Here is a 15,764-nt window from a genome sequence, read left to right as displayed (position 1 = left end):
TACCTCGCTCAACATTCCTCCACTACAATAACGCGTAGTTTCTTATACTTGAGAGATGGCGCCCACCCGTTTCGGAGGGTCAGACTTGCAAGGTCTGCACCAGGCTAGCAATGGCTACACGACTTTATTATTATTATTATTATTATTATTATTATTATTATTATTATTATTATTATTAGTAGTAGTAGTAGTAGTAGTAGTAGTAGTAGTAGTAGTAGTAGTAGTAGTAGTAGTAGTAGCAGTATTAAGAGAGTATCTTACGTACCCATTCAAAGGATGTGTATTAAGTCAGTGACACGTAGTTATTAGAATAAAGTGAAATAAATGTCATGTTTCATTCTAACATTGATTTAGAAAATTGAAATATTGACCAGCTGTGGACTAAATCGACGATTCGCTAAACCATAGACGCCATAGAAAATAAGTTTTGAGAAAATTAGAAAGTATATATGAGCTGTGTGATTTTTTACAGTAAGACCATAGCATAAGATTGAGTCATCCGACAAGCTGTTATAGAAATCAACACGTTGATGTGGGACATACTGAACGATCATGTCCTGTATGTTTGTATATGAACACGTGCCGGTTATGTTACCTTGATCGAATTTCCTAAATTAAATGTGTCACGATTGCAAATGGTCAAAGATGCATCCCGGTGTTCAGTGTTAATTATGTGTACGTCGCACCGACACAGACAGGTCTCTTGGCAACGACGGGATAAGAAAGGGAGGGAAGCGTCCGTGGCATAATTAAGGTACATTCTCAGCGTTTTCCAGGTGTGAAAATTGGAAACCATGGAAAACTATCTTCAGGGTTGCCGACTATGATTTTAAGCCCACTATCTCCCGAACTCAAACTCACAGACACGTGCCTTAAATTTCTTAGCCAACTTGCTCCGATTTTAAGTTTTAGAGAACACTTACTAATTACTGGACTCATGTTATTTTGACTTAAAATGACATGTCTACCCCTAGTGCTTGCTATATCACTGCCAACATGTTTTCGTAAAAATGTGGATCCCTGTGGTTTTGCAAATGCCCGATTGGATTCTAATTTATCTGCTCCTTTCCTATGGTAATTGATGTAAGACAAATTTTGTCGTATTTATCGTGTTCAGTTATCAATGTAGGGCACTTCATTTCATTCATTTATGCATCGATACGGACATGGGCGACATTTTCACAATCCACCTTCCATTTCTTCATGTAGAATAAAGCCCTCCTCTTTGCACTCTCGCCAATGATCTTTAAGGCTTTGGCTATTCTATTCTCGCTCTTCCACCAAAACGTTCCATAGTTTGGCCAGTAGCTTTTCAGGTGGTTCCCTCGCTACCACAATATTTTCCTTAAATGTTGTTCTGTACTGTGTTTCTTCTTCCTTGACACCCACTTCTCATAGTGCCGTGTATATCTGTGTAAGCCACCAAAGCTACGAATTCCACTGTATTGGAGGAGGAGTATTCTGTTGGCCAACCTCTCATGATTCATTCTTTTAATATGTCCACTAAAATGCTATTCTCCTTTTCCTGATCGTCGTCATAGTAACGTTTTGATTGTTTTGTAGAGTTCCTGGTTCGAAAATTACGTCGGTCATTTAGGACTTCCTTGGACCCAAGATATTTCGAAGAACTTTTCTCCCTCCTTTCTTTACCTATCTTTTTCAAGGTCTGAGTCAGCCAACTTTGTCAGTATTTCCGTTCCATAAAGGAATTTTCTGAGCATTGTGCAGTAATTTTTTAATTTGCCATCAGTTGAGATGGAATTGGAATTTTAAGTCTCATGGCAAGGAGTGAAGGCCATCTCCTTTATCTTCAACCTCTCTTGTAATGCCTCTTTTTCTTTCCAATTGGAAGTGAGAATTTCCCCCAGTTATTTAATTTTTTTAAAGCGATAGAAGTCCTCAAATTGAGTTTCAGTTCGTCCTCGTCATCTGATATTTCTAATTATATGAATGTTGATTTTTGAAAGGACACCCTTAACAAAATTTTGTAGTTGTTCCCCTTGCTTTTTGGCTGTTTGAAGGATCTCTGCTATCATCATTTACGAAGGCTAGACTGTTTAACATGGGAGCATTCTTCCCACAACCTATGTTTACCCCATTCTAAATTTCATTTCAATCATATTTTATCTCCAATCCCTGATGAAATATTCTTGGATGCAATTAAAGGTGATAGGAGAAATGTTATCTCCTTGCCTTATGTTTGTTTTTATCCCAAATGTATTAGAGAGTTCACCTATACATTCAACTTAGGAACTGATGCCTGTGGGGGTTTGCCTAATTTTAGCCAAGGCATTCTCATCAGCTCCAACTCCAGGTGAACATTCATGAGCACTCCACGATTTATGGAAGCATACGACCTTGATACCTATAAAAAGTATATTTTTCTGGTTTTCCACTGATCATACTTTCATTATTGATTTTAGGATATAAAATTGCCCTGCAAACGAATACACTTTCCTGAACCCTGCCTGATATTCACCTGTCTGTTTGTCTAGATGAGTTTCAAGTCTACGTTGCAAGGCTTTTGAAAGGATTACGTATGCAGTAAGAAGAAGGGAGATACCTCTGTAGTTTATCACATATTTCTGTCTCCATTTTTTGTGCAAAGGGCGAATGAGTGCATGCTTCCAGTCACTTGAGATTCTTTCAGCCTCCCAAATATTGGCGAATAGTTCTTATAGTTGATTCACCACATTTTCACCAGTATATTTGAATAGGTCTGCAGTAATTGAGTCCTTCCCCGGAGATTTGTTCATTTCTATTTCCTCAATGATATCTTAAATTTCTTCTTTATTTGGTATAACCGAATGCCTTAATTTATAAAAAGGTTTCTCCAAAGAACTATACCTTCTCAGGAGGTATTCAGTTCAGTTCAGTTTCTGGAAATAATCACCAATTGGTCACAGTTCCTCCTGTCACCAAGAATGAGTTTCCCTTGCTTATTTGTAAAACACGGATTTCTGGGGGTGAATCCTTTGATTTTGGTCTTGGACTTACGGAAGAAATCTCTTGTCTTATTTTTCACTTTATCTTTCTTTCTCTCTTCGGGTTCAGAAGGAATTTTGCTGCGAGTTTCCTTTGCCCCTTATTATTATTATTATTATTATTATTATTATTATTATTATTATTATTATTATTATTATTATTATTATTATTATTATTATTGTAATGGCCGTTTAACTTATTTGCTGATTTATGTATCAAGGTGGCCACACTATAATGATAGAGGTTTTAGTTGTAGTAAGTTTATTGTACCCACGTTTTATGACCATGCAGTGTATTGTATAATGCAGTGTGAACTACATTATTATACAGTTTTCAATCAATTTTATTTTTATTTTTATTTCTTGATCAAAATGTTCAGATTCTTCACAAATAAAATTCAAAGTACCATAGCTGACTTAAAACCAATTTATTTCACAACATTTTGAAACCAATACTAGAATACTTTTTGTTCTGTCCTCTATACACTATTAAACAAACATGTTTTATTCTACAAGAAGTGTTTTCCCGTGGTATCCAATTTTCATACGTGGAAATTGCTGATGTTGACCTTAATTAAGGCCACGGACGCATGCTTCCCTCTTCAGTCCCTTCCCTATACCATAGTTTCCAAGAGTCCTGTGTATCTCTGTATCACTGCGACGTAAACCCATGTTTGTGAAAAACATTCAGTGCATGACGTAACTTACCAAGAAGAAACACTGGAAAAATCATACAACGCTTGTGCCCATGTACAGAACAACGCAACACTACAGTTCATGTATTCTCGCTACTCGACAGTGAAATCTACCTTCTAAATTTATTTCAAGTACTGTAGTACAAAATCCAGTACTCGAGAGACTGGGAAATGCTCTACTTTAAATGATTCATTTCATGATTTATATTGTATTAAGGAGGATTAGATGATTTTCAGTGTCGACTTGGTTAATGTAACTGTAAAGCAATAATTACAGATGAAGTACTCATAGAAATGATCAAGGGTGCAGGACGTGCGGCAATCCAGTGGACTAATAGAACACTAAGGTATCCTAAGGTAGGGAAAAGGGGTTCATAATACCAATATTCAAGACAGGAGACAAGAAGATTTGGGGTAACTACCGAGGAATTACCAACATCTACCATGTTGCCAAGATAATGGAAAGGATAATGGAAAGATAATTAGAGAAAAGGTGAAAAAATCGGCTACAAGAGAAACAATTTGGATTCAGATATGGATGGTCAACAGTAGAACCCAATTTAATTTTGAAACAGATCATGGAGAGACGAGAGAATTTGGAAAGGGTACAGTAATGACTTTTACAGATTTAGAAAAGGCATACGAGAGTAGATGCAGAACAAACATTTGGGGAAGCCTCACACTCAGGGGCATTGGAAACGAACTAATGAAAACGAAAATCCACAGCCTGTTTCCAGTCATTCGATCGGGTCAGGGATGGAATGAATGAAGCCCCATCTAGTGGCGAGGATAAGAATTATTCCGTCTGCCGAAGCCTGTCGTATTCCTGTGGGACAATATTTAATAACACAGATGAAATGAAAATAAATGAAATGCTTTTGAGAATGTTGATGGAATGGAAGATGACAGAGAAAACGGAGTACCTGGAGAAAAACCTGCCCCGTCTTCGCTTTGTGCAGCACAACTCTCACATGAAGTGACCGGGATTTAAACCACGGAACCCGTCGGTGGGAGCCCGGCGCGCTGCCGTTTGAGCTATGAAGACTCGCAAAGAGCTAATAACAATGATAAATGCAATATATGAATACTGTTGCAGTTGTGAGAATGCAACAGTGGGTACATAGGAATGGTTTGGAAATGACAATGACCTATGATAAGGGAGTGTACTGCCAACATTTAGTGTTCATAATGGGTCACATCGTAAAAGCAGCAAGGTAAGATTGTAGAGAGGAAGGAATGGATGTAATGATGATTGCGGATGATGTTGTGATCTGGGTAAAAGGTAAGGAGGAGGTACAACGTCAGATGAATGTGAAAACGTACTTACTACTACCTATTTTCACTGGATTGGTCTAAACTGGCTAAGAAAATTTCCGGGAGCTGAATTCGGGCCTCTTAGATTGTTACACAGAGTGAAGAAGCCACATCCCAAAAATAATAACAAAATAACGGAGAATAAGGCTTAATTTAAATGAAATACGTTTATTATCACAAACAGGGAAGAAATTATTCCAAGACTGGTATAAAAGAACAAATAAATAAGGATGTGGGAAGTCAGTTACTTACGTACATCATGTTCGGAAACGGTTCATTCAAAGGGAGTGTTACACAATCTCATATTTCTTCAGTATACTTCTAGAAAGCACGGTAGAGGAATATGTTTTCTGATATAATATTTATCTCACCATACAGTGAACACATCGCTTAAGATCATATTCCAAAGCATTTCCCTCTGGAAATAGTTAAAATAATCATCCCGCGGTGCATCATCAGAATCTATACTCTCACCTTTTTTTATTTGAACAATCCGCACGAAGATTAAATTACCATTAAAATCAAATATGGCAGCGAAATCAAGACCGACTGAAAAGAACGAACACGTATCACAAAAGAGTAATGGGAAGGGTTGCCACAGTAACAAGAAATAAATAAACACGCGGCAGAAAGGCGTAAACATGAGGTTAAAATCCAAAATAAACAGATAAATCGACTAGGAACGCCAGAAATGAAAGTGAAACAAAGTGAGAACAATGATAATAATAAAAAAATAATATCTAATTACTGAAAAGTAGCATATACCCGGTAATCGCACCACATTCACGCACACAATTAGAGACCAGCATACGAAATATAAATATAGACCGTAGTACAGTGGCACGACGCACAACGACAAGAATCGTGCAGCACAAATGCTTCTGTCAACGGCTCATGAGTTCGATCTGAAAGCACAGATCAGAAACCTGGATTGCCGCAAAAGGGGAATGGCACACACCGTCAAAAACACACAACGTAAACAACTTACTCGCTTAATAACACGTATTCGCGTCGTGCAGAAAGACGAAAAACACAATGAACAGCACGAACTCGAGCCAATATATCGAAGATAAAGGAAGATTAAAGGTATCCGGCTAAACACAACAAACAAACCCATCACGCACACGAACAATCGGGATGATGCCACCTTTCGTTCTTAGAGGAAATGAGCATACATAAGCAGACTTGTAAAGGAAGGGAGGTAATGGAAAATAAGTCTGCAACAAGATGTCAAAGATACAACACACAAAACGAGAGACCTCCTTATAAACAGGCTTACTTAACTACTACCTACGACAAACCGAGAATAGTGGTAAAAAAAAAAACTTTACCTCGAGAAGAAGTAGTCATAGTTCCGACTCCAGACTATGAGAGTCGTACAGGATAAATTCTTAAAATGTTTATAATACCTTCTGTAAGAGACGAAAGTCACATCACGAAACACCGTATCCATCTTATAGTTCTTTCTCACTGACCGACAATCAAAGATCACACAACATTCAGATGCTTTGGCGATCCTCACTTGCCATCTGTCTAAATAGGGATAAATTACACATCGGACACGGCATACTTGAAGCCAAGCAGCCACGAGAGACTGACACAAGACATCGCATAAAATGCGGTACCTGAAGAATATGAAAACAAGACAAGCTCACAGGGAAAACTGGAGTACCTGGAGAAAACCTGTCCCGTCTCCGCCTTGTGAACTGACACTAAGAACACGTCGAAGACTCAGTGCGGTGCATTTGGTCAAAACTAACGAAGACTGCCAGGAACTGGACACGGGCCCCTTACAGATAACACACATATAACAGACGCAAATAAATAAAAATATAACAGGATTAGGGGCAAGAACATGAATTTATTATGAGGAGAAAATAAAAAAGTCGCATAGGCGAAACAAATGGGCTGAAATCAAATAGAGTATATTAACCATACCTGGCTCATAATCAAAATACACAAGATTCACAGTTTATCGCACCTTCACACTCGCTTACCTTGATAAAAGACGTGATGAAAAGTTAGGTACAAGGGCTTGGCATTCACTATCATTAAATGAAGAACATAAATTGAGGTAGGTACAAACTATTTCTTTTATGCACATCAGGTCTAAACAACCATAAGTTTAGGGAGTAACAGCACCTTATCGTAACATTCTAAGGTACGACATAAAGCTCTCAACAATAAAACATCGACGTCCACCGAGAATACAAGATCATTAGGTTAAGTGAAAGAACTTAAAACGGGAGAAGAGGAAAGGGTGCACCGAGCTCATAAAATTAGAGCAAAAGAAAAGGGAAAGTTAACATGGTTTCACGCCAAACAACTAAGATAAAAAGGAAAGCAATCCCGCAAAGAATAAAACATATTAAATTAGAAAATAGGTAAGGAAAGCCAATGACGGCAATGTGAAACAGACAATTAATAAGTAAACTAGACACAAAAGGTATCACAGATCCAAGCGTCAGAACCACCCACGTTCACACAGAGACCACAGGGTTAGGTCGCCAAATAAAGGGACGTATAAGGACGTCAATGCACAGCACATAACAAAATAAACAACCGCTATCGAGCTCAGACAATATGAACCAGAAAGTGGTCCATCCTAAAGAGACGGAGTGTCTCCAACACCAAAAAACACAGAAACAGGCCAATCGCGTTGTTAGCTTGTATTCAGACTACGCTTATGTAGTGGACATGAATTATACAGAACATGTGATAAAAAAATACAATCACAATAACCACTACACCACAGAGGCGGACTGGACTACATTTACGAAATAAGAAACATACGCCTCAACCCAGGATCGACCCCTCGAACTCGTGCATGCTAAACCAAAACTCTATCCACTGCACCAACTGTACAGCGCGACAAATATATGCTGAAAGAGGTAGTAACCCTACATGTCGTTACAGTGTTGCCAGATTGCAACTCTTCAACATCCTTTTGTTGCCGGATATACTTGCAGGACCAACGTACGTGAGAAACTTTCTTTTCTTTTATTGCTGGCATGTGAGGAGTGGCGCTGCAACGACCGAGTGTGCGAATTTCGGTTGAAAATGTATACGTACATACTTTTTATTTTCATTCTTAACAGGGAAGGCTCTGCCAATGTGGTGTAGTGGTTAGTGTGATTAGCTGCCACTCACGGAGGCTAGGGTCCGATCCCCGGCTTTGCCACGAAATTTTAAAAGTGGTACGAGGGCTGGAACAGGGTCCATTCCAGCCTCGGGAGGTCAACTGAGTAGAGGTGTTTTCGATTCCTACCTCATACATCCTGGAAGTGGATTTCCGTGGTTTCCCACTTCCCCTCTAGGCAAATGCCGGGATGGTACCTAATTTACGGCCATGGCCGCTTCCTTCCCTCTTCCTTGTCTATCAATTCCAAACTTTCCATCCCCCACCAAGGCCCCTGTTCAGCATAGCAGGTAAGGTACTGGTCATTCTCCCCAGTATTATCCCCCGACCCAACGTCTCACGTCCAGGACACTGCCCTTGAGGCAGTAGAGGTGGGATCCCTAGCTGAGTCCGGGGCAAAACCAACCCTGGAAGGTAAAGAGATTAAGAGAGAGAGAGAGAGAGAGCAGGAAAGGACCTAATCATCTTGGTGTTATTGTTGAGTCATTAATTACTCCACTGTTTTCTCGTTAAATCAACAGCCACAATCAACTGTTCTCGAAATGAAGCTAAAACTTCTTGAGAATAATCTACACTCGAATATCTGTCCTTAGAGAAGGAAGTAAATATAATATTCTCCTTTATCCGTTTACACTCCAAGGTCGGTTTTTCCCTCGGACTCAGCGAGGAATCCCATCTCTACAGCCTCACGGCAGTGTCCTGGAGCTTCAGACTCTGGGTCGGGGATACAACTGGGGAGGAAGACCAGTACCTCGCCCAAGCGGCCGCACCTGCTATGCTGAACAGGGGCCTTGCGGGGGGATGGGCTGATTGGAAGGGATAGACAAGGAATAGGGAAGGAAGCGGCCGTGACCTTCACTTAGGTACTATCCCGGCATTTGCCTGTAGGAGAAGTGGGAAACCACGGAAAACCACTTCCAGGATGGCTGAGGTGGGAATCGAACCCACCTCTACTCAGTTGACGACCGAGGCTGAGTGGACCCCGTTCCAGGCCTCGTACCGGGGATGGCAGCTAATCACACTAACCACTACCCCACAGCGGCGGACAATACATATAATAAATTATCAATTTATTCTAGGCTCATATCTCTCATCTTTATTGAACATTTTGAAATGGTTTATGGGATTCGAACAGGAAATTAAAAAATCCAATAAAACTATTCTCTCTTCCAGCATTCAACACCAAGGAGATGACGGCGTGAAACCTAATACAATGCCGAACGTAGATTCCCTTCCATTCTCACCCGCAAATTAATCTCAAATCCACTGCAGTTCAAGCATGTGACACACAACGATGTCGCTGAACTGGTGTATTAATTGACGTTGTTGGCATTTTGCCAAGTGCTGTTGGGTACTGTAATTGCCGATCAAACATCCCTCTCTGTTGAAGGCGATAAGGCGATACTTGCAGATGTCTAAAAATTACAATTCAGACTTAGGTTTTAATTTCATACCCATCTGAGAAATATAATAGAATTCCGTATTTATTATTTTAACATGTTCTTCAGTACTAAATTACTACACAATCCTTCGTCTTATATTATTTACTCCTTCTTCTTCTTTTCCTTTCTTCTTTTCTTCGATTACTTCCTTGGCTAAATTATAACTGCAGAAACATCATCAAAACAAGCCGCCAATAATGGTTCATTGATTTTATACACCACTAATCTTATGTCCTTTGTAGATGCTGAGGCTTCGGAATTTTAACCTGGAGGATTTCCTTGTGTTGTTTGAGTCATCAGTCCATAGACTGGTATGATGCTGACCTCCATGCCAACCTATCCTGTGCTAACCTTTTCATATCTATGTAACTATTGCATTCTACATCTGCTCTAATCTGCCTGTCATATTCACACCTTGGTCTACCCCTATCGTACTTACTTCCTACACTTCCTTCAAAAACTAACTGAACAAGTCCTGCGTGTCTTAAAATCTATCCCATCATTCTATCACTTATTATCGTCAAATTTAGCCAAATTGATCTCCTCTCGCCAATTCGATTCAGTAGCTCTTCATTTGAGATCCGATCTATCCATCTCACCTTCAGCATTTTTCTGTAACACCACATTTCAAAAGATTCTATTCTCTTTCTTTCTGAGCTAGTTATCGTCCATGTTTCACTTCCATACAATGCCACGCTCCACACGAAAGTCTTCAAACACATCTTTCTAATTCCTATATCAATGTTTCAAGTGAGCAATTTTCTTTTCTTAAGAAAGCTCTTCCTTGCTTGTGCTAATCAGAATTTTATGTCCTCCTTACTTCTGCCATCGTTAGGTATTTTACTACCCAAATAACAATATTCATTTACTTACTTTAAGACTTCATTTCCTAATTTAATATTTCCTGCATCACCTGCCTTCGTTCGACTGCACTCCATTACGTTTGTTTTGGACTTATTTATTTTCATCTTGTACTCCTTACTCAAGACTTCGTCCATACCATTCAGCAGCTTATCAAGATCTTCTGCAGTCTCAGATAAAATAACAATATCATCAGCAAATCTCAAGGTTTTTAATTTCTTCTCCTTGGATTGTGATTCCCTTTCCAAATTTCTCTTTGATTTCCTTCACTGCCTGTTCTATGTAAACATTGAAAAGGAGGGGGAAAACTGCAGCCTTGCCTCACTCCTTTCTGGATTGCTGCTTCTTTTTGAAAGCCGTAGATTCTTATTACTGCAGACTGATTTTTATACAGATTGTAGATAATTATTCGTTCTCGGTATCTGATCCCAATCACCTTCAGAATCTTAAATAGCTTGGTCCAATCAATATTATCGAATGCCTTTTCCAGATCTACCAATGCCATGTACGTGGGCTTGTCCTTCTTGATTCGATCCTCTAAGATCAGACGTAAAGTCATGATTGCTTCACGTGTTCCTACATTTCTTCTGAAGCCAAATTGATTCTTCTCCCAACTCAGCTTCAACTTGTCTTTCCATTCTCCTGTCAATAATACGTGTTAAAATTTTGCAGGCATGAGATACTAAACTAATGTTGCGGTAGTTTTCAATCGTGTCAGCACCGGCTTTCTTGGGAATAGGTATAACAACATTCTGGCGAAAATCGGATGGGACTTCTCCTGTCTCATACATCTTACACACTAAATCGTTGATTTCCTTATTTGTTAGTAATTATACAGTCACAAAGTCGGCGTATACTCTATGGGCAATTTCAAATATCACCGAACTAACTCCGGTCGAATTCGCTTCCTAGGGCTCATAAATTTAGTGGTTTACTAGTTCAGTCTCTCAACCCGGAAAAAGAAAGTCGTCTCTAGTACGAGTAAACTGGAATTGTTAAAGGAAGGAGTCTATATCACCTCTTGTTTTTTGCTCATGTTCAGTGTTGGTATTACATTAAAGCTACCGTAATCCTTTCTCTGCTAGTTATTGACACTGTTCTCTTTGGATGCTCTCTATACATTCATTTGTATTTTCCTTTGAGTCATCATGCTTCTCTTTGCTTATTTGTGAGTACACTTACTTATTTACATGACAGCCATCTGCTTATCTTTGCGCCAGTACATTGAAGTCTTTTAAAGCTGTATATTTTCACGTTCTCTCTTGAACTCTTCTCTGAAACTGAGGTAAAATTCTTTGCCATGCCAACAAACTTCCATCTGACATTTTGCACAAAATCACAGAATCACCATAGGTTATACAAAGTGTATCAGTAGTACTGATTAACACGTTAAAATCACGGTTACCAAGCGTAGAAGTCAGGACTATCACAATACAGACGATCGGCTCACTGCAGTGTTGGAAGTCTCAGGTCCTGCCATAAAACACCTAAATTAACACCAGAAAGGAGAATAATTGTGTGACATAATATAAGCCGTGGAAGGAAGTTATACGATGAGTACATAATTCAAGGCAATAATGACGTCAATGCTACGCTAAAAACGGGAAGAAATGACGAAAGCTCACACGATGCGCAATGTACCAACCTGACCGATCAAAACAGCAAGTCCGATGAAGTCCAGGCGAAAAATAATTTTTAAAATTAAGTGCTGCCACGATTTTGCGTCACCAACAATAAAATTGTGATGTACGAATAAAACGTGTAAAAAATTAAAGATGGAGGTAAAATCTCAGAGGAGGCAGTTGCACCAACATGACTACCGCCACTACGCATGTTTGAAAACCTTGCTAGAAATGAATAAATGTAACCCTTCCAACATAAAATGTTCGATTATTTTGGATGAAGTTAGTTGGCCAGAAAATTTCTTTAAAGCAATGTGTGATTTGGGAACTTACTAAACTTAAAGGTGTAACTTTACAAGATTGTGTAGATTCTCATCCAGGATCACACTGAGCCGCTATGTAGCGATACATAATAGGAAACAGATGTAACATACCTGGTAAAAGCCAGGATTCAGGTAGATCAGGGTAGGCTGAATGAAGTCGAAAGTATCTGTTCTCTAACTTTTCGTGAGATGTATGATATATCAAACAGCAGCTGCAGTACGGTAAGAATATAGATACATTTCTTGATCGTAAGGACACTTCAGCACATACAAAATCTCTTAGATGAGGAAACAGATTCGGTGACGTACCTGTTTGTCAATATGCGAGAGAAAATAGGACGGTACTTCTGAATCATTTCTTGTGTTTCTTGATAAATATATTATCAACCAACTACTGAATTTCTGTGGCATATTTTTTCTCAAATAAACTTTCTGGCATCAAAATTCACGCCCTAATGCTCTCAGTGAAAAAACACGTGGTGACTTGCGGTTTTGTAATATTAAGATTAGTTACTGACAATCACAAAACTAATGCAAATATTATGAGAAAATTATCGGAAGGAAAAGCAATAACGCCACAGCAATATATATATATATAAGCAAAAGCTTTAACACGATCAAAGAGGTGAATAATGATAAGATCTCTCTACCTAATAGGGAGGATTTAAGATCATTGAGGTGGCTGGTGCGATCTACAGTACTAGGAATGTCACATCTCCTGTCTATTTTCCGTTGTTTAGTTCTCCTAGTGGTTCATTGTGCATTTCCATAAAGAGAGCTATTTCTTTCCTCAGAGCATAGAAGCGATGTAAAACTTTCCCTCTACTTAACCACTGCACGTTCGTATAATACGGAATGTCACCTCGCATGAGTTCACGCGTATCGTGTCGGAATCTAACCAGTCAAGATAGATGTGCTATACCCTTGCGCCACTGGCCTTCAGCACGCATTAAGTCACGAGCTTCCCCTACTTCTTCCCCTACTTGCTCGCTAAGCTGCTTTCGTTCCTCGAAAACGGAGAGCAAACTGGCTCCGAAGGCATTCTGCTCTCGATTGCCTGCTTTAGGAAAAGGATACATTCAGTAAGGTAATTAGTTACTTTCCTCTCATTGATTTACCGGGTTATAAATTGAAATTAAGAACTGTTTAAATGAAATATGTCACATAACTCACCTCAGTATAAAAGTGTTACATCTTCTCCATGAAAGTACTGAGAAATTTCCGTACTTGTGGTGTGAAGTGGGAACTCAGATGCTGATAGTCCTTATACCGATTGTCATGCGATATTCTATTCTTTCACATTGCAGATCTAATAATGCCAACTTAATGCCCATGTAAGTTAATACATTTCTCCTTTTTCCATACTTGAACGGCCGCAAATCTAATGACCTTCCGTAATGTAACTTCTCTGCAAGTTCTCAAGATATGAAGTTAGAAAGCTACAAGAGCTTTATCCATACTCGCATCACATAACTTCGTTATAGTTCTCTGCAGTCGACGAACAAACTCGTGAAATATAAAACTTCCACCGCTAATTGCACTTTATATGTATCTGCTACTTTTATGCACCGATACAACTTCATGATAAATCGCAAGATGAGTTTCCTAGGAGAAATGTTCTTGTATTCAACCAAAATATTATGAAGCTTCGCAAGAAAAATATTAACTACTTTGCAGTCACTCATAAGAAAACGTGTACATTTCATATCTCATGAATATAATGTCCATATTTCCACAAGATACACAAGATACAAGTACAGAATACCTTATTGAATATTACCATTGTACAGAAGATGGTTAAATTGAATGCCAATGTTATAGATCCCTTTTTTTTCTTTCAGAAGTTTAATGTCACACTAGTACACTAGAATTTTCGTGACCAAGGGTGGGAAAAGGATAAGAATAGTCCTTAACAAAGGTGCATAATCAGCATTCATTTGATGTGAAAACAGACGACTGAAAAAAGTATTCAGGATGGTTCAATTCGAACCCACAGTATATTTAGTGCAAACTTAAATTTCCAAATTTATTTCACTCGGTATATTAGATTCCCAGGAAAATTATTGTTGCTGCTTGTTGTTTTAAGGGGCCTAACATCGAGGGTCATCGGCCCAAAGGAAAATTATTAGGTCAAGTAAATATTCCATTTTGAAACTCAATTAGGTGGTGAATTGGTAAGGGATATCTATGGGGATTGCGTGAAAATGACTCTTATAAAATATTCTTATATTAGTTATGTTACTGAAGTCCACGCGTATATGACTGTCAACGGTAATAGGGTATTTTTAATCAATTGAAAGTAAGGTAGGTAATAAGCAGTGCTGATAATGAGGATCAAATCATTCAATTATGTAACTGGATTGCAAACTGAAAACCACGAAAAGCAATTCAAGAAGTGTCAATAATTGTAATCGATTTCGTCGCTAGTGTCCATAAAATTGCAGTGCTCGGCACAGAAGGAATGATATTTCGATAATTGCAAATAAAGTATATTTATGGGCTTAAGGAAGCAATTACGCCACACTACCCTACGAACAATAAGAAATCAGTCGCTGTACTTTATTTTAATAAGATATTAAACAAGATTTATTAACCATTTACTAACATAATATTGCCAATATTGCAAATTTTTAGAGTATATAAAGAAGACAGCACATAATTAAATCCTTCCTTGTATTCTTAAATATGTGCAATTTTATGAACATTTTATCGAATGTATATTGTTAATATTATTATTATTATTATTATTATTATTATTATTATTATTATTATTATTATTATTATTATTATTATTATTATTATATTAACGTATAAAATGAAAAAAATCGTAATATATGGGAATTTAGAATAGTAGTCTAGCTCCTTGACTAAATGGTCAGCGTAGTGGGTTTCATTTCAGAGGGTTCTGTGTTCGATTTACGGCTGGGCTTAGGATTCACACCACCCTTGGTTAATTATTCTAGCTCGGGGACTGGATGTTTGCGTTCGACTTAACATGCATGCAACTTCATATAAAAAGAACTCAATACGTTACTTTTTTTCTTGCTAGTGGTTTTACGTAGCACCGACACAGATAGGTCTTATGGCAACGATGGGATAGGAAAGGCCTAGGAATTGGAAGGAAGCAGCCGTGGCCTTAATTAGGGTACATCCCCAGCATTTGCCAGGTAAAAAATTGGGAAACCGCGGAAAACCATCTTCAAGGCTGCCGATAGTGGGATTCGAACCCACCATCTCCGGCATGCAAGCTCACAGCCGCGCACCCCTAACCGTACGGCCAACGCGGCCTGTCAATACATTACTGCCCGGCTCCATGGCTACCTGGTTTTGCAGGTTGGCCTTTGGTCCAAGTGATCCCGGCTTCAATCCCAATCACGTTTGTGA

Source organism: Anabrus simplex, chromosome 1 (genome assembly GCF_040414725.1).
Source record: "Anabrus simplex isolate iqAnaSimp1 chromosome 1, ASM4041472v1, whole genome shotgun sequence".
Taxonomy (NCBI): domain Eukaryota; kingdom Metazoa; phylum Arthropoda; class Insecta; order Orthoptera; family Tettigoniidae; genus Anabrus; species Anabrus simplex.
This window is presented reverse-complemented; position numbering follows the sequence as displayed.